General features: G+C 39.0%; 1 protein-coding gene across 5 annotated transcripts in view; it reads right to left on the reverse strand.

The window, feature by feature from the left end:
• Nucleotides 1-20554, reverse strand: part of hdac4 (histone deacetylase 4) — a 532842-nt gene that overhangs the window by 261849 nt on the left and 250439 nt on the right. The window lies entirely within an intron of this gene.

Consider the following 20554-nt stretch of genomic DNA (forward strand, 5'->3'; position numbering starts at 1 on the left):
ACAAAGGAAAACAAGAATTTATAATTTTTTGCACATTTATTAAACATTAAAAACTTAAATACTCAGATCTTTCACCCAGTAGTTAGTTGAGGCACTTTTAGCAGCTGGCCTGGCATCTTAATGGGTATGATGTGACAAATTTCATACACCTGGATTTGAGGATTTTCATTCAGTCTTCTCAGTAGATCATCCTCTTAAGCTTTGTCAGGTGGATGGAGGCCTGTTGGTGGACAGCTATTTTCAAGACTTTCTAGAGATGTCTGATTGTGTTCAAGTCCAGGCTTTGGGGGGCACTCACAGTGCTTAGTTAAGCCACTATTGCACTGTCTTTATTTTGTGTTTAAGGTCCTTGTTCTCTTGGAAGGTGAACCGTAGGCACAGTCTGTGGTTTTCAGAGATTTAGAGCAGATTTTTATTAAAGGCATACTCCACACAAAAATAGTATTTTTTATATGTTACTTACCTCATGTAGTTTATAGTGATGGCTGAAAAAAAGTGTTAATCACAGGTTTTCATGCGGAAAGAGGGAAAACATTGTATGATATATAATGGGTCATAATGGCGACCTGTTCTCTGCAACAGCAAAAGATATGTAAAAAACCTCATTTGCAAAAAGAACAAAATCTCACGTTATTCATGCTGGATAAACCACATGTCCCTTACCCAGATGAATGCTCAAAACCTTCAAAATGCAAGCATTTTATGCTAAAATATTATTTATACTTGTGCCTCAAAAAACAATGTGGAAGGTATGTACTGTATTGGATTTTATGGCATTTAAGTCTTACAGGCATTATGTTTTAACAGCTTCTATCTGTAAAATTATTATCCATATGGGTTACTGGTATCTGATCAATGCAAGTGTCTCACACACCTATTACTTTACAAGCTGAAACCAGCCCTAAAGGCGAGATGATCCAGAACAAGTGATACAGTACATACCTAAACCTGTTTCAAAGACAGCTGACCCAATGAACTACGGATTTTACCATTTACTAACTTTTTTGCTAACTTTGTAGTGGTTCATCTACTTGCTGCTAATGAAAAAAAAAACATTATTTCTGATAGTCCACATCCTTTCTTACTCTGTTCTTAGTAACTGCTTCTGTAAACATTACAGCCAGTAAGCATGAGGTAAGTCAACTTTTGACCTAATCATAGGATCTCTTCCAGTCAAGCAGCCCTCTTTGGCTACAGGGATATATTAGAATTCACTGAACCCTAACCCCCTTCCCACTTCTGCCTAACGTTCCTACAACCTTTAGCTCTATGTAAACATTACAGGACAGGGGATACCAGATTGCCATACCTGATGCAAATGAGCAGCACAGCACTCTACCTCAATATGTGGGACCAGGAGATGGTACCTACTGGTCAGGTGGGAATTTACAAACCTCTGCATATCTTCTATGACTTAATACTTAAAAAGGCAAGATGGTCCTAGGTTTATTGGTTAGAACTTCTTCAGGCCTTGTCTAATCTCCTTAGCTTCACATTATCTTTCATGTTTCCATACCACTACAGTACTTCACTTGAAAGGCTTACTGCCTCCTGACTGGCATCATTTTCTTATACTAGCTGGTAATGATGTATTGCTATATGCAGTGGATGTCTGGGTTGCCCCTTTAATTGCCCAAAGACAGTAAAAATAAATTGAAATATAACAAAGTAACGCTCATAGCCGTACTTCCCTTCAGTGGGAATTTCAGAAATGAGTAAAGCTTACAGTCGTTCTAGTGGAGCAGCAGTTCATCACAGGGCAAATACATGTCATAGAGCCATATACATAAGTTTAAATATATTAAGATTTAGAAATTTCAGTATAGGTATTTTAACATAGGCTGAGTAGAGTGTCATTCCTGCCTCACAGTGAAACATGGAGTTTGCATGTTTTCCCTGTGTATTTACAGATTGAATGACATCAGTGGCAGTGAATTTACTCGCTTAAAAATATTATGCTCAATTCATTTATTAAAATATCATTAGCAAGAGTGATTTATCATGCATGAAGAAAACAATAATCGGTTTGTAGCACTTCAATCTGCTGAATCATATACTCTGCCTTTTTCATTTTCTGAGTTTTTTTTTTTTCTGGATCGTGTGTGTAAAACAGACCACCAAAAATGTGATTTGGCTTCAAAAAAAAATCTATGGCCTTTATTAAAATACAATCTAGTGTAATTAGTTAATTTCAGATGTACAGTTTTCACTATGCTCCCACTTGGTGTGCTACTTGCTCAATAGGCTATTGCTTGATATTGGGTTGTCACAACTCCACCAATGACAGCCGCTGCAAGCAGACAAACAGGCATGAAATGTATCCTTACTTTGAGAAAACAGGACCAAGAATATGATAATTTCTAAAATCAAAACCTTTACTGTTTCAAAGGGGACATATTTGATATGTTTTAAGGGTTTTTCATTTAAATTTGGACCCTGTTACCTTTCAGCTCCATTATAAACTGCAAGAGAAAAACAATGAATTTTTAAAATTTGTAAAAAGAAAAAAAAAATCTTCATTTTCGAACACAATTTAAAGTGGAAAAGTTGTATAGAACATGATTGTGAAGAAATAACTTTGACTTGAAAAACGCCACACTTATCCTTTAAGATTACCCAACTACTATAATGACAAAAAATAACCCAACCCTTAACATAACATACAATAATTGATGTTATGTTCAAATTAATTTCTTTAGATGCTTGCTTAATTCAATACAATCAAATCAAAACTGCACAGTGGAATAGTTTTTTATATTCTAGAAAAGGTACACTGTGATTTGTGACTTGCTTAATGCCACACTGAGACAGTTTTAGAGACTAGTGTCCTAATCTTAAATTTCACCAAATATATATATATATATATATATATATATATATATATATATATATATATATATATATATATATATATTGAAGGATGGCCGCCATTTATCCCGCCAATACCCCAAGCCAGGTGGAGCCCTCCTTGCAGCATGGAGGTCCCAGAAGACCAGCAGGGCATCATGGACAATGGAGTTTTTATGCAAAGCCCCGCTGGATGCCGTGGGGGCCACAGGAGGGAGCTGCAGAGAGGACCGAGGGCTTCTTCGTGCCCTGTGACCCGGAGGTTCGTCATAGGAAGAGCGACGGACTTCCGAGTTGAAGAAAAGGACTATTTACCCTGACCCGGAAGGAATAAGGACTTGTGGACTGTTGGGCAGAAACACCTCCGGGTCAGGGAGTATAAAAGGACTATGGGAACTCCCAGACAATGAGCTGAGCTGGGTGGAAGGGTGGTAACGTGTCTGGGAGCTGGAGGATTGTGTATTATTGAATTATTGTGATTTATATGAGTATTGTGGTGGAGAGTGTGCTTTGTGCACTGTGGAAGAAAAATAAAGTCAACATTTGGACTTTTACCTGGTGTCTCGAGTCGTGGACAGGGGTTCAAGGGAGCGAGAGCGCCCCCTATCATTCACTATATATATATACAGTTCACTTCACCTCCCCACAAAGTACAAGGTGGGTGCATGGGAAAAATCCTGGGGTGCTACAGTAGATGATAAGCTCCAAATACCTCAGAGCATGTTCTTCTCAATTTTCAGGAGAGACTGGGAGGTTTCCAAAGTGAGAGAACCCAAAGAAGTGTAGAACTGTACCAGGCTAGCATGATCTTTATTAGAAGTAGTAGAACATCTCTCTGGAAAGTAGCTCAAACTATTTACTTAAAGCACTGGAAATTTTCTGATATAATTTTCACTTAAGGCATTTTGCTACTTAACATTGTATCAATTTGTGTCTCGATTGTTTGAGTGCCCCCAAGTGGTGACAATACATGGAATGCATATATTTTGCATATAAAGGGTGAAAGATTTATTGAAAAGATAGTGTTCTAATATACCATATGTATATGTGTGTGTGTGTATGTATGCATATAAACACAGGCACAAATACAAGAACACTGTAATATGACTTCAGCTGTATTAAATATGTATATTGCTCTGTGTCAATGCGGTGGAAAGCATGATGTATATTTCAAAATAAACTAAATTCAAATGAATTTCATTCCTGCAGCTTCAAGTGATCACCAGCTGTTATAACAATGCAAAACATTATCCATTATGCAGCCTTATTTACATAAACACTGGTAGTCTTCCACATTGCATACTGGAAATTTCACACACATTAGGCACCTATAAAAAATATATCATAAAGAATAAAGTGATTCTATAACAAGCACATTGCAAACTAGTTCCCTGAATAAAATTGCCAGCACCATGGTAACAAGCAATAACATAAGGATGACAAGAATTCTTTTGTCAGTTCACTATAAATCTGAAAACAAGCTAAAAATGTACATTCTGGGCAGGTGGCCAGCCTGTAACAGGTGGGGGCTTTACAGGCAGCAGAAGGAGTGTTGGAGTGGAGGATCTGGGAGGCAAACAATTTAAGAAAAAAAGAAACCACAGTACATTAAAGAAGTAGAGGTCTGTGATTTTGCCTGAAGAAACGCATTTATGAAATGGAACCTATTCTGGAGTGCTTAACACAAGTCAAAAAAGCATTACTCTATATTTTTTTTTTTTTTTTTTTTCATGGCATTCATAGTCTGGATCACGATCTGATTGTATGGGTGGTTACCTACCAGGTAACACTTGTGGTTGGTCTGCAAGTCGGCAAACATCTGCCACGGTGCCCTCTTTCAGTTGCGACAAGCAGATCACAGAATGTTGAATAGTTTTACTGTCAAATACTGCAGAGTACGTGACACGTGTTTCGCCCTAATTCTGGGCTCATCAGGCGTACACACTCACTGCACCCCCTCACGGGGGTCGAACCTCAGACGTCAGAGGCAAAGCCTCTTTACGTTGTTACGTGGCGTAATGTAAAGTGGCTTCGCCTCTGACGTCTGATCCCCGAGAGGGGGTGCAGTGAGTGTGTATGCCTGATGAGCCCAGAATTAGGGCGAAACACGTGTCGCTGTACTCTTTGCATTATTTGACAGAAAAACTATTCAACACACACACACACACACACATATATATGTCTAATAGACTGCATATCACAAACATTAATACTGCTTTTCAAATCCTATACCAAATAGCATATAACAGAGACATATGCATTTCATGGTGCACTGTAAATGTTAACACTGAAGTCTACATTGATTACTTAGATTTCAAACCATGTCAGACAGGTAGCACAGCTAGTTCATATATATACATATATAGGATATATATATATATTTATAGATATATATATAGGATATATATATAGATATATATATAGGATATATATATATATATATATATATATATATATATATATATATATAGTGGTAGCAGTCCTGGACACAGACAGGCAGACATGTTTAAATCACCCCACACACGTTTAATCATTATCTACTATATACAATAAAGTGCCACACAAAGCCCCAAAGTCCTGGCCACAACACAATGCCTAATTTCTTCAGGCCGCCTTCTTGCCTCCTTCAAGACCTTGTCCTTTTCCACCCGACTCCATCCCGAAATGAAAGGAGGCGGCCCCTTTTATAAACACCCTGATGTGCTCCAGGTGTGTCCCGGCAATTTTCCACCAACACGCCCCCGTGTGGCGGAAGTGCCAGCTGCATCCCCGGAAGCACTCCGGGTGTCCCTGCTTCTCTTCCCCCCCAGTACTTCCGGGTGTGGGGGAAGTGCTGAGGTCCAGCACTCCAAAGGCATAGGGGCGGCCCCTGGCGATGACCATGGGCCCCTACAGGGTTGAGCTTCAAAGCTCTATACCCGTGGCCGCCAAATGTACCAGGGAGGTCGCCCCCACATGGTCTGGAGAAGGCGTAAGTCATCCTCCGGTCCTCCTGGGCGCCCTTTAAATAAAAAGTAGCTGCCAGACAATCTAAGCTTATGTGTCAGTTATACCTACAGAGTCTCTTTGGAATACAGATTCTATCTTATCTGATTAAAACAATGAATCACAAAGTAATATTTAGCGATGACTTCACAATGAACAATTTAAACACTAGGTCAATGCATAAAGACCCACATCTCAATGACTGGAAACTTTGACAAACTGAACTCTGCATCAATTATTAATTGAAAGGTTAGGCTTATTTGTACCCAAGAAACCAATTGCAAAACGTTAACTCCTTCCTTTGTAACCAACTGCATGCAGCAGATCTGTGCTCTCTCTATAGGGCTGGTTAAAAATACTGATTTTCCAATTAATCTAATTAAATTTCTCTCATGAATCTCTATCCTTCTCAATTACTATACAGTACATAGACTTCTACTTATATTCATTTTTAGTGTCCTATCCAGTAGATGGCGCTAATGCCCCTGTTAAGGCTTTCTACAGAAAAAGCATTTTACTATCTCACATAAAATGGTGTGTCCCCTTTAACTGAAAATCAGCATCTTAGACACTTAAATCAGATGTGTGGACTTACTACAAATTCCGTCGGCGCGTCAGTCAAGAACAAATGGATAAAACCAAAGCCATATATAAGATGTGCAACTCAGATATTAATTATTGTTGTAACAAAACAAATTTAAAAAATCATTTACCTCCAGCATCACCCATAAACATAACTTTAGTCGATATCCAAACAAAGAGCCTAAACAATCTATACTGGACATGGCGGGTAGCTCCAAGCTTCACTTTAATTCACCTCATGCCCAAGAAATAACAGAATCTACAGCAGTTTTTATCTGTAAAGATATGAGACCCTACACTGCTGTTGATAACAAGAGTATTTGATAAATGATACAGGTTTTTGAACTGCAGTATGATATGCCAACCAGAAAGCAACTGAGTACAGTATAGTTATTGTACTGATGTTTTAGCAATCTTAGGGATCTTAAGCAAAAAACTGCCACCTCTCTCAGTCCATTGGAAAGGGAAGCCCTAACCTGTGATGGAGGAACGTTCAAGGCAGCACCTTCCTATGTGACAATCCACACATTAAAAACAACTAGGCACTTGTGGTGGATGTGCTGCAGACAAGCACGCTGTATGCCAGTTTCATCGGGAGCACCCATGTTGCCTATATACAGAGCTGCCAAATATTTAGAGCAGCCTGCGATACAAAAGTGAGCAGGTGTACAAAGCAGCCAAATTGAAGCAGTGTTATCAATGATGATGGCAGGTTCTTTTTCCTTTATGTTCCATTCTTTCAATTGCCACTGTCAGAAAGCATCAGCTCTAGATCCTCATTTTATAATGCTTCCTTTTTGTCTGGGGACTGTCGGGACAAATGTTCGAGACTGATTAACATGTCTCCTAGAAGTGAGCATCTGAAGATATGTGTAACTTGTAAAATTATAGAAAGACATGCGTCTTCCCGCAGTACCTTAAATTTCAACTATATCAAGATTATTTTATATGTTCAATAGGGGAATAAATATAGCTGACAGTTTAGTTGAAGGGTGTCTTCATGGAGATTCATAACACATGAATGTGTCTTTGAATATCATTTATTATTCAAGAAGCAATATTTGATCTATACTAATAAAAGGCAAAGCCCTCACTCACTCACTCACTCACTCACTGACTCACTGACTCACTCACTGACTCATCACTAATTCTCCAACTTCCCGTGTGGGTGGAAGGCTGAAATTTGGCAGGTTCATTCCTTACAGCTTCCTTACAAAAGTTGGGCAGGTTTTATATCGAAATTCTACGCGTAATGGTCATAACTGGAAGCAGTTTTTCTCCATTTACTGTAATGGAGATGAGCTTCAACGCCGTGGGGGCGGAGTTTCGTGTGACATCATCACGCCTCCCACGTAATCACGCAGTACATAGAAAACCAGGAAGACCTCAAAAAAGCGCTCAAGAAAACATGCATTATATAATTGAGAAGGCAGCGAAACAATAAGAAGCGAGCAAGTGACATATACAACCATATTCATGAGTTCTGCTACTTCGGAAACAAAGCACGATGTAAACCTACACTTTAAATTAAGTTCATAGACAGGCTGCTGCTGGCGTTTGTAATTTAGTGCCTGCCCATATAAGGCCGTCCGTCAGCGGCAATCCAATAGCAAACTGCCACGGGTAAATATTCACGGGTGAAGGACTGTGCTTATGGAGAGGAAGATGAGATGGTCAGGGTGGTGTTTGACACAAACTCAGCGAAACTGCGAGAGAAAGTTTTAAGTGCCAGGACTAAGGTAACATTAAATACAGCCATGGACATAGCACGAGATGGCACCAGCACAGCTGGGAACCTTCGATGCAAGTACACCGAGTGGCTCACGTGAACTGACGCAGTGCACAGATTAAAAGCAACAGTTCCAAAGAGCTGAACAAAACTGAATTACACAATTGAAAAGACAGCAAAAATATGAAGCGTCTGATAAGCATATTCATAAATGCAGCTACTGTGGAAACAAAGCACACGGTGGAAAAAGTCAATGTCCCGCTAAAGGAAGACAGTGTAAAAACCCGTGCATGCAGTGTGTCAGGTCTCAGATAAAGAAGAAGACGAGCTGTTTATTGATGCAGTAAGAAACGAATCGATGAATGAAACCTGACATCTTTACAACGATTGACAAACACGGAATGTAACTTGAACACAACACATCCTACAAATACGAACCTGATTGAAAGAAATAATGATAATCAAATCCTTGATGACAGCAACACTCAGTAACACTCACAAAACAAATACTGTATATTGACAGTCATGTTACGTTATTTTTAAAATGTTCCCTTTTCTTTTCTACCTTTTTTAACACACTACTTCTCCGCTGCGATACGCGGGTATATATATATGTATATATATATATATATATCCCGCTCTACATACTCGAATAATGGATACTTTATTCGCCATCAATGATTGTTTTGGTAAAGCCATACTCAGTGTATTCATTAGATGAACGGTAAAAAGTAAGAGCGAGGGAGGATGACTCATTGAGGCATGCAGGCTGTAGTGCGCGTCAACTCTATCTGAATTGCGCAACCACATTTGAAAAAATATATCTTTTCAAGTTCTATTTAGTCCATATGTGTCAAACGTGTAATTATATCCGGCCCGCGAGATCATTTTATATACTGTATTATTGTTATTAATGTCCCGGGTATATGAAGCGCTGGTAACACAATAAACTACAGATCCCATAATGCAGCGCTTCAGCTGCCTTGCCGAACACTTACCGCTTACTAGAGTTATTGCGCACTGAGTTTGCACGGCGCTTTGGTGACTTTGAAGAACAAAAAAAGTCCGTCTACATGCGGCTCGAACCTTGTGCATGTTTGGTAGCACATATCTGTGTGAGAAGCTCTTCTCAGTGATAAAGACTAACAAAACAGCACACAGGAGTCGCCTCACTGATGAGCACCTGCAATCCATCCTGAGAATCTCCACAACACAGAACCTCACACCAAACAGAAACGAACTTGTGGCCAAAAAAAGATGCCAGGCATCCAGCTCTAAAATGACATATGAGCAAAGACAACTGAATGATTTGATTTGTTATTGCACGTAAGAGCGGAGTCAACCGTTTTAACAAACAGCGTATTGCACTGATCTGAAATAGCTGTGTGTGTATATATGTAGATATGTATGTATATGTATATATATGTTTATATATGTGTTTGTGTATGTATGTATATATATATATATATATATATGTGTGTGTGTGTGTGTATATATATGTATATATGTAGATATTTATGGATATGTATATATATATATGTTTATATGTGTGTGTGTATATATATATATATATATATATATGTTTATATGTGTGTGTGTATATATATATATATATATATATATATATATATATATATATATATATATATATATGACCGCAACACTCATCACTCACAACAGTGACAAAACAGTTACATTGACAATCATGTTACGTTATTTTCAAAATGTTTCCTTTTCTTTTCATTGCTTCTTTAACACACTACTTCTCCGCTGCGAAGTGCGGGTATTTTGCTAGTTATTTTATAAAATTATTCTTTGCAGAATGATATAGATGTTTTATAAAGTAAATGCCATTGCATTATATTAAAACTAGGAGGCAAAACAACCCTCCCCCACCACCGCCCCCCCATAATATGTGTGGACTCTGATGTGGCAATATGTATATTTGTTTGTTAAATTATGGTGAAATTTGAAGGCATGCAACACAGCAATGATATTTTGTTCCACATCTTCCGAATACTGTTGTTAACTGTTCATTATTAATCAAGTATTTTTGTTAAATGTCTATCCATGCTTGTGCATATGTAACAAAGTCACTATGTAGACACCCTTCAAAAAAGTGTTGCTGAATTTTGTCACATTATATGGTTAACTAATTTCTAAAAAAGCCACCACTTCAAATATAACAGCGCACGCTAATTCAGTAATGACAAAAACGGTACTGAATCAAATTGGCGCATTGTGAATCTGAATCGAATCAGGACATCAGTGCTGATACCTAGCCCTATCTCTCTATGCACACAATTCTCTTGGTCTGGCCATAAATTCTGCCAATAGCAGGAACCCTGTTGTATAGGGTGTGATCATAACAAAGACTGGGGTCAACCCAAAAGAACTGAAACAAAGCAGGAGTCAAAAGGAACCAGACCATAAGTGCACTTATTTTGATTCTGAGAACTATTAATTGTAACACAGTAGTTAGGATAAAGTCAACTAATGTATTCTTGTTATTGGTATCACTGAAACTAAAAATATAAATTTTTAGCTGTTATATGTACACACACACACACATAGACTACCTGTGAGCAAAGCAAATCCCCTTCATGTTGCAGGCACTAGAAACTTAACTAGCTAAAGAATGTATCCATATTCACCACATAAATTTAAGGATCAGAATTTATAAGTTTTGTGCCTTTTTCAATAGGACAGAAAAACTTCAACTAAGCTATATGCTTTTTCTATAGGAAAGAAAAAAGAAAAAATTCAACTAAGCTATTTCCCTTTTACTATACGAGAGAAAACATTTCAATAAACTAACATAAGTTGTATTTTGTGTTTTTATTGCCCTTTGTTTATATGTAACTGTATTGTAAACATATACACCAATCAGCCACAACATTAAATCCACTGACAGATGAAGTGAAAAACATTGGTTATCTTGTTACAATGGCACCTGTCAAATGGGTGGGATATACAGGGATTAGGAGGCAAGTATACAGCAAGTTCTTGACGGTAATGTGTTGGTAGCAGGAAAAATGGGCAAATGTAAGGATCTTTGACAAGAACCAAATTGTGATAGCTAGTCAAGTAGGTCAGAGTATCTCCAAAACTGCAGGTGTAGTAAGGTATCCGGTATCCAGAGTTTAGCACTTACCAAAAGTGGACCAAGGAAGGACAACCAGTGAACTGGCAACAGGGTTATGGACACCCAATGCTCACTGATGCATGTGGGAGAGAAGGCCGACTCGTTTAGTCCGATCCCACAGAAGACTGCAACATAGACTGCTGAAAAAGTTAATGTTGGCGATGACAGTAAGGAGTTGGAACACACAGTGCTTTGCAGCTTGCTGCGTATGGGGCTCTGTAGCCACAGACTGGTCAGAGTGCCCAAGCTGACTCCTGTCTATCGACAAAAGCACATACAATGGGCATGTGAGTGTCAAGACTAGATGATTTAGCAATTACTGTAAAGGAGATGGAGTGGTCTGACGAATAACATTTTCGTTTAGATTATGTGGAGGGCCATGTGCATGTGTGTCATTTACCTGGGGAAGAGATGGCTGTTGATTTTTTTTTAAAAGAGAAGCCATATTGTGTACCATTATCAGGGTCACATCCCACATCTCTAAGTGCGTGGTCCCTGGGGTTGTGGCCATGACTTAATCAGCAACTGGCATAAAAGATCAGCCTTTCACTATAAGCCTTATCCAATCTGTGGATAAAATCCTTACTTTCATTTTGACTTCTAGTGTGATTACTCTTCTCGTTTTGCTTGGTTTTCAACTTACTGCGTGTTATTTCACTTTGAATTTTGCCTCTCGTCTGGGTTTCGGTCACTTCGGTATATTTTTATTGTCTTTTGTTTTGCCTTTTGCTCATATTTCCCAGTTTTCCCAAGACATTAGTTATCAGTTTCTCTGCCAAGTCAGGACTATGACAGTAGGATACTTTATGGGAAGAAGGCAAGTCGGCAGAGGCAGTGCGATACTCTGGGAAATGTTTTGCTGTGAAACCATGGATCTAAGCATACATGTGGGTATTAATTTGAAATGTAACCGCTACTTAATGATTGTTGCAAACACATATGAGATCTGACAATTAAGTTCGCAAACTTGCCACCGTGCACTTACATTGGCAGCACTGTACAAACAGATCAGTAAGATTCCATAACCTTGGTATATCAGTGTCTCACAGCTGTGTTCGTGTCGACATGTGGCAGTGTCTTGCTGAGTGGCGTTCACTATTGTTGTTGCGTGTTCTTGTGTGCCATCACGAGAATGTCAGAGCTTGCATTAGAGCAATGAACAAACATTAAACTTCTTGTTAAACTGAAAGAGTGGAAGTGAAACCAGGGATATGTTAGTCCAGGTTTATGGGGATAAAGCCATAAAGAAAACAGAAAACTGTACAAGTGGATTAAACATTTTTCTGAGAGGAGAGAAAGAGTCACTTATAACGAGAGGTTAGGGCAGCCAGTAATGAGCAGAACTGATGAAAACATTGAAAAAATGCATCGAATTGTGCATCAAAATCTTCAGCTGACTGTGAGAAGCATAGCAGACCAAGAAAACATTGATGGAGAAACAGTTAGGAAAACCTTAACTGAAATTCTTGGCATGAGAAAGCAAAAACTGTCCCGAAGGAGCTAACTGATGTAGAAAAGCAAATGAGAGTCTATTTGGAAGTGCTGAAAAGGTTGCATGTAAAAGTTAAGAGGAAAACAACCTGAACTTTTCGCCAACAACTCATGGCTCTTTCTCATCACAACAATGCATCAGCTTATACCGCACTGTCTGTGAGGGAATTTTTAGTCAGTAAACAAATAACTATTGGAACACCTTCCCTACTCAAATGATCTAGCCCCCAATTACTTTTGTCTTTACCTGAAGATAAAAGAAATATTGAAAGGAACACATTTTGATGACATTCAGGACATAAGTCTAGGATGTATTTTCTAGAAAATATCTTTCTGTGGTTCACCGGACGAGTATTATGAGCATTTCTTTGCACCATGGCAATCTAGGAGTCAACAATGTCTGTCTTCTTGATTATAATGGATATACTGGATTGGTCTTCTTCTATATGTGCTTAATGACTCAGAAATGATCTGATTTTATACCCACCTGGCTTGCAGCTCTGGGGCGATCGTGCCTGTAATACACAGCATCATATGTATGTGGCTGTATACTGGAACCTTCAAATTCTGTACTTTTATGTGCATCTTGTAATACCTCCTACTGTGCTTCTTCTGCTGCTTGCTATCATCACTCATCTGTACCACCCCACCCCACCCCACCCATCTCACCTTCTCCACTGTGCTATGCCGGTTCTCTGCTACTATCAGATACATATTGCGCTGCACTATGCTAAAATACTCGTGACAAACCCCTTCAATATTAAACAGTTTTTCCAGAGCAAATGGTCAAACTGGAATGGCCTAAAAGACATTGGTATTGTGCTGCACCCAAAATATTCAAATGAAAACTTCAACAGCCGCATTTGTTTAGAAATATTTGTTAAAATAAACTCTGGTCGTGGATCTGTTCACAATGAACCCTTGTCAACTAATATTGCATTATTTAACTAACAATTGTTTCAAGTGCTGGTGCTATCATAACTCATTACAGACTCCAAACTTGACATGCTATGCCTAATACAAACCTGGCAAAAAACAAACGATTTTACACCTCTCACAGAGGCAACACCATCCAGATATGTTTACTTCGCAGAGCCTCACAGAGGTGTCACAATAATTGTTAAAGCAGACAAAAACATCAAAAGAAACCCAATTGACTGCCCAATGTCTTTTGAGTGTCTGGCTCTTAAGCTAATAACGAAATCAGGTCCTGTCTTACTCATTGTTCTGTATCTTCCCCCAAAATACAAAGCATGTTTTTCATCTGATCTGACTAAATTATTAACCCACTTAAGTTCCCTTCTTGGCAATTTCAACATCCATATTAACATTACTACATGTAAGCTGAGAAGTGAATTCCTATCTTTACCAGACTGTTTTGACTTGTTGATTTCCCTTCCTCACTCTGGTGGTCATATATTGGACTTGATCTGTACATCTGGTGGCAACGCTTACAGCAGCGATTTGGGACTATCTTATCATAAAGCAGTACTTTTCACTGTCTCATTACCTCTCCCTCCTCTTATCTGTAAACATCAAATTTCTTTCAGAAACCTTAAAAATATCTGTCCCTCTATGCTTGCTAGTTCAATTTCTGATCTTTTTCTGTATTCCCCTATTCCATCAACACTAGATAGTTTTGTTGATCACTATAACTCAGCCTGGAAAGTAGCAGAACGTATGCCAGGATGCTTTTCCTGGACTACAGTTCTGCTTTCAATACCATCTGCCTGGGAAAACTGATCAAGAAGCTGACAGACCTCGGCGTCCCAACTCCCACCTGCAACTGGATCCTGGACTTCTTGACAGATAGGCAACAGGTGGTGAGAATGGGAGGACGGGTGTCTGCTGAGCTCACAGTCAGTACAGGATCCCCATAGGGCTGTTGCCTCAGCCCCAAACTTTTCACTCTGTACACTTATGACTGTGTCTCCACCCAGGACAACATCATTGTCATTAAATATGTTGATACCACCATCTTGGGGCTTATCAAGTGGGGGATGAGTCAGGGTACAGAACCCTGGTAAACAACATTCTTGTCTACGGAGAGGAGAATGACCTCATCCTCAACACAGACAAGACCAAATAAATAATACTGTACTTTAAGAAGAATCCTCTCCCTCTACAGCCTCTTATCATCAAAGGGACTGAGGTGGAGAGGGCCGACAGCCACAGATTCCTGGGATTGCAGGTTACATCAGACCTGAGCTGGACTCTTAACACCACAGCCACAGTGAAAACGCCCAGCAAAGGCTATATTTTATTAGGTTGCTCAAGAAAGGTGGCCTGAACCATCGCCCTCTCACCCAGGCCTACAGAGGACTGATAGAGAGTATTCTCACCACAGGCATCACTGTCTGGTATGGGAACACCACACAGGCAAAGAGGAAGGCTTTGCAAAGAGTCATAAAGACTGCAGAGAGGATTATAGGGACAAAACTTCCTTCCATGGACTTTATGTACGCACCTTATTGTCAGAAAAGAGCAGAGGGAATTATCAGGGACTCACTCCATTCCGCTCACTCTCTGCTCAGACACAAAAACTGTATGTACAATCTGAGACACAGTAGCGCGGACAGCATCATCACTCACAGAACAAGGTTTTTCAATAGCTTTTCCCCCGCCACAGTCAGACTTATGGCAAAAAAAAATTATTGAATATGTGTAATAACCCCACACTACCTCACTTCACTTGTCATGTAAATGATGAGTGAAAAATGTGCAATATTTTAAATGTGCAATACCTACAATATATTGTATAACTTTGTGTAGATATTACCACTTTTCTGTATATTGCTGGCATAATCTATATTATTTATTATATTGTTGTACTGCTTTTAATTTTTTTTTAATGTTTTACTATGACTCGGACAGAGCTCTGCACAAGAATTCCAATGTGCTTTGACTGTTGGTTTTATACACAAATGGCAAAAAAAAGAACCTTGAACTTTGAGCCTTTTATTCAGCACTAGAAAAAGCAACTCCTTTAAAGGATAAGGAGATTTCCCTTAAGCGCTCAGCTCAACGGTACAATTCAGAGTTACAGTCTATGAAAGCAAATAGCCGACACCTTGAGAGAATTTCACACAAACTGGCCTCACCACGTACATTCAGTCTTTCTCTTTCCATCAATTGGCGCACAAGGATGCACTTGTTGCAGCCAAGAGCACACATTATGGCAGAATAACAGAAAGTGGCCATGATAACCCGAGGATTTTGTCCTCTGTAGTTAAACTACTTCAGCTTGGATCTGGCCCAATTGCTTCCTCTACTGAAGTTTGTTAAACATTCCTCCATTTTTTCCACAACAAAATTAAAGATCTAAATAATTCAAGTAACATAAATCCATCATTCATTTATACTTTTCCTGTCATCCCACTCCATCCAAACATTTTTATTAAATTTTCATCAGTCACATCTGCATTTGTTAACAATCTGCTTTGTAAGATGAGGCCAACTACCTGTATACTGGACCCCATCCTCACCACACTTCTTAAATCCTGCCTTCATGCCATAATCCTGACTGTTACAACAATAATAAATGCATCCCTTGACAGTGTCTTTGTGCCAGCCACTTTTAAAATCACTTCTGTAATCCCAAATGTTAAAGTCTGGTCTTGATACTGACAATCTTAACAATTTTTAGGGTATTTCTCATTACCTTTCCGGTCAAAAGTTCTTCAGCATGTTGTAGCCTCCCAATTCACCAATCACTTAACTTCTAATAATTTGATGGAACCCTTCCATTCTAGTTTCAGGGCACAGTACAGCAGTGAAACTGCTCTACTTCGGGTAACCAACGATTTGCTTACGGCAGCACATAATGGACAAGCCAGTATATTAATTATGTTATATCTTGGTGCAGTACTTGACACTGTCAGACATGACATACTACTGTCTAGAATGGAGAAGATCCAGGGTATCTCTAGCACTGCCCTCCAGTGGTTTAAGTCCTACTTGGCTGACAGGCAATAGGTTGTTATTCTTGGGAACAGCAAATCCAGCTCAGTGCCAGTCACCCAAGGAGTTCCTCTAGGGCTCTGTCCTCCGCCCTCTGCATCTATATGCTTCTTCCCCTTGGACATATCACTTGTAACTATGGTCTCAGATATCATTTTCATGCAGATGATACTCAACACTATTTCGATGTTAAAAGTGAAACTTCATCAGGGCTTTCTCAACTCAAAATCTGCTTCAGTGAAATGAAGTCTTGGAAACTCTTTAAAATTAAATTGCAACAAAACTGAACTCCGGCAAAGTGGTGCTAAAGCACAACTTAAGAAAAAGAGATCCTTTTCTGTCACTCTCGCTGGTGATCTCCTTAGACCTTCTAATACAAGGAATCTTGGTGTTATGTTTGATTCCTCCCTTTCTTATTCCACCCACATAAACCACATTAAGAAACTTTCTTACTTTCACCACAGTAACATATCCTGTGTTCGCTCATTCCTCTCCTTTTCTAATGCTGAGAAACTTGTCCATGCTTTTATCACATCCCGCATCGATTATTGTTAACCCTCCTGGCAGGTGCCACTTCTAATCTTATATCACAGCTCCAGTTGATTCAAAACTCTGCTGAAAGAGTCCTTAAACGAACCAGCAACAATGAGCATATCACATCCATCCTGCTTCACCTCCTCTGAGTCTTACAGGATTGAATATAATAATCTACAAAGCTTTAAAAGGCCTTGCACCAGACTTCATCAGTGACCTACTCCATCACTATGCTCCAGTTTGTCCACTAAGGTCCTCTGTTTCTGGCCATCCTGTTATGCCCTCACTAACCTACAGGGTCTTCAGCTCTATACAGTTGAGGCCAAAATTATTAGCCCCCCTGGAATCATGAAACATTTTCCTAAACTTCTTCCCAAAGTTTGCAACATTGATGAAACTTGATATAATCAAACATCCACCAGTGCTGTTTACTAGCTTTTGATACATTTTGTGATATAAAATATATTTTTAGTCTTGCTTTATATCAAATATAGTAAAAAATGGGGGTGGTCAAAAATATTAGTCCCATGTTAATGTTTGCTTTCAACACACACCTACACTAATTAACCAATCAGCTTTGAAACCACACCTGTGCACTTAATTGGCTTCCTAACAACACCTGCAGTCAATTGGCTTCCTAACAACACTCAATCAGCATAAAAAGACTCCCAAAGAACAGGGCTCTTGAACACATGAGAGGGACTACTGTTACTGACCATGCCAAAGACAAAGGAAATCAGTCTGGAGCTCAGAAAGAAGATAGTAGAGGCTCATGATAAGGGGCAAGGCTACACTGCCATTTCCAAGCGATTCACAGTGTCTACAACTGCTGTACATTGCATCATTGCCAAGTACAAGGAGACAAATTCTGTTAGAAACAAACCTGGCCGTGGCGGTAAGCGCAAGATTTCAAGAACTCTGGAGAGAAAAATAGTCAGAGATGTCAGCAAGGAACCCCGGACATCTGCCAAGATGATTGTTGCTGACCTGGCCTCTTCTGGAGTTGATGTTTCAAGGAACACAGGGCTTTTCACCGTGGTGGGCTTCACGGTCATCGTCCCAGAAGAACCCCTTTACTCAAAGAGCGGCACATCACAGCCCGACTGAGGTTTGCCCGTGAACATTTGAAATGTAAAGATGATTTTTGGAAGTCTGTGCTTTGGTCTGATGAGACTAAACTGGAACTGTGTGGGCACATGGATGTTGCTTATGTTTGGCGAAGAAAGGGACAGGCCTTCAACCCTAGGAACACAGTTGCCACAGTTAAACATGGTGGTGGGAGCATCATGCTGTGGGGCTGTTTTGCAGCCTCAGGCACAGGGAGCCTTGTTCGGGTGCATGGCATCACGAAAAAAGAAAATTATGTTGACATTCTGAGGGAGAATATGCAGAAATCTGCTCGTCGTCTAGGCTTAGGTCGTCGCTGGGTCTTCCAACAAGACAATGACCCAAAGCATACATCAAAATTAGTTCAACAGTTTTTCAAGGATACCAAAACCAAGATCTTGGAGTGGCCCGCACAGAGCCCAGACCTCAATCTCATTGAGAATCTGTGGCGAGTGCTCAAAGTGAATGTCCATGCTCGGAAACCACGCAATTTGGAGCAGCTAGAACAATTTGCAATGGAGGAATGGACCAAAATCCCTCAGGAGACCTGTGCTAATCTAGTAAAGACCTACTCTAATAGATTGTTGTCAGTTGTGGCTCAAAAATGGTACAGTATTGACTATTAATGGGCATGGGGCTAATAATTTTGGATGTCTCATTTTTGCCCTTTCTTGTTTCCACTCAGTGTGTCAATAAAATATCCAAACTACAATTAGTGGACCTTATTATTTTGGACACAGATACGCTTTAAAAAACAAACATTTGTTGTTAATGGTCATTTTCATATTGGAATCAGGAGTGTTGCCTAATTTCATAAGGGGGCCTAATAATTTTGGCCACAACTATAGCGCCCAGACTTTGGAATGACCTCCTTTAAGTTAGTTAGATCAGCTGACTCCATTCATTCTTTTAAAAACCAACTTAAAACTCACCTCTGCTCAAGAAGGCCTTTAACCTTTTTGACATGCTACCTCCCTTTCACTCTTCCTCTCTGTTTAGATGCTCAGTATAATTTGTGTTTATTTTATATCAAAACTGAAGCTATTTGCTTTTCATTTAGCATCAAATTAGTATTTTATTCTGGTTTATCGTCTTTTATTCTATTTAATGCTTTGTATATCCTGTATCTATCTGTTTTAGTATTCCATTCAGGAAACATTTTTATCCAATGTTACATATACATGCTATTTCTTTGTAAGACTCTGTGAAGCACCTTAAGCCTGGGAAAGGTGCTATATAAATAAAATGTATTATTATTATTATTATTATTATCAAGTGCAATATAAATCTAGTATCTAAAACCACTTCAGTCCAGAGAATGTCAATGTGAGAAACATGGACACACTTTATTTGACTAAACACACACAAGCTCAAACAAAAAAATCATTCTGTAGAATTTGGTTTACATTTTGTGAAGGTTACCGGAAAAAAAAAGCCACACAAACAAGTAAAGAATGTGAAAACTCCACAAAAGGCCAAATCCTCGAAAATACTAAATTAGACATCTGAAAAAGACATGCTATGCATTTAAGCAAATGGCCAAAGAGTGAAGACCTGCAAGGTGAAGGTGCCCTACACGGCTTGATATTCAGTTTCTGCAGGATACTTGACTAAAGCTGTAGTCAGAAATCTCTCTAAACATTTTGGACAACTGCCTAAAATTCTAAAATCTATGGCATTTTCTCCACCGCAAAATAACTTAGTTGACTCACTGCTTTCATAAAGCTTTCCTGCAGTTATAATGCAGTGACACTTTAGTCTCATTAAAGTTTAAACCAAACACAAAATAAGGAGTATCTACCCTATGTATAGTTATTTCCAGGGTGTAGTCTTATATGCTAGGCCTATACAACATTTTAGTGTAAAATAAGGAAAACTGCCATCTTGTGTCTTTCAGTGCAAAAGTAAAAATCTTCAGGTCAGAACTGATCTTACTTCCACCTACAGTGATTCAGAAAGTATTCAGATCCCTGCAGTTTCTGCACACTTTATTTTGTTGTAGAATTCATTTTAAACGAATAAACTCACATTTTTAGCCCATCAATCTAGACAATAACCCATAATGACAAAGTGAAAACATGTTTTTAGAAATGTTTGCAAATGTATTAAAAATCAAAAACTGAAAACTCTCATTTATGAAGGCATTTCGATTCTTTGCTGTAACACTCCAAATT

This window comes from Polypterus senegalus, chromosome 6 (genome assembly GCF_016835505.1).
Source record: "Polypterus senegalus isolate Bchr_013 chromosome 6, ASM1683550v1, whole genome shotgun sequence".
Classification (NCBI taxonomy): Eukaryota; Metazoa; Chordata; class Cladistia; order Polypteriformes; family Polypteridae; genus Polypterus; species Polypterus senegalus.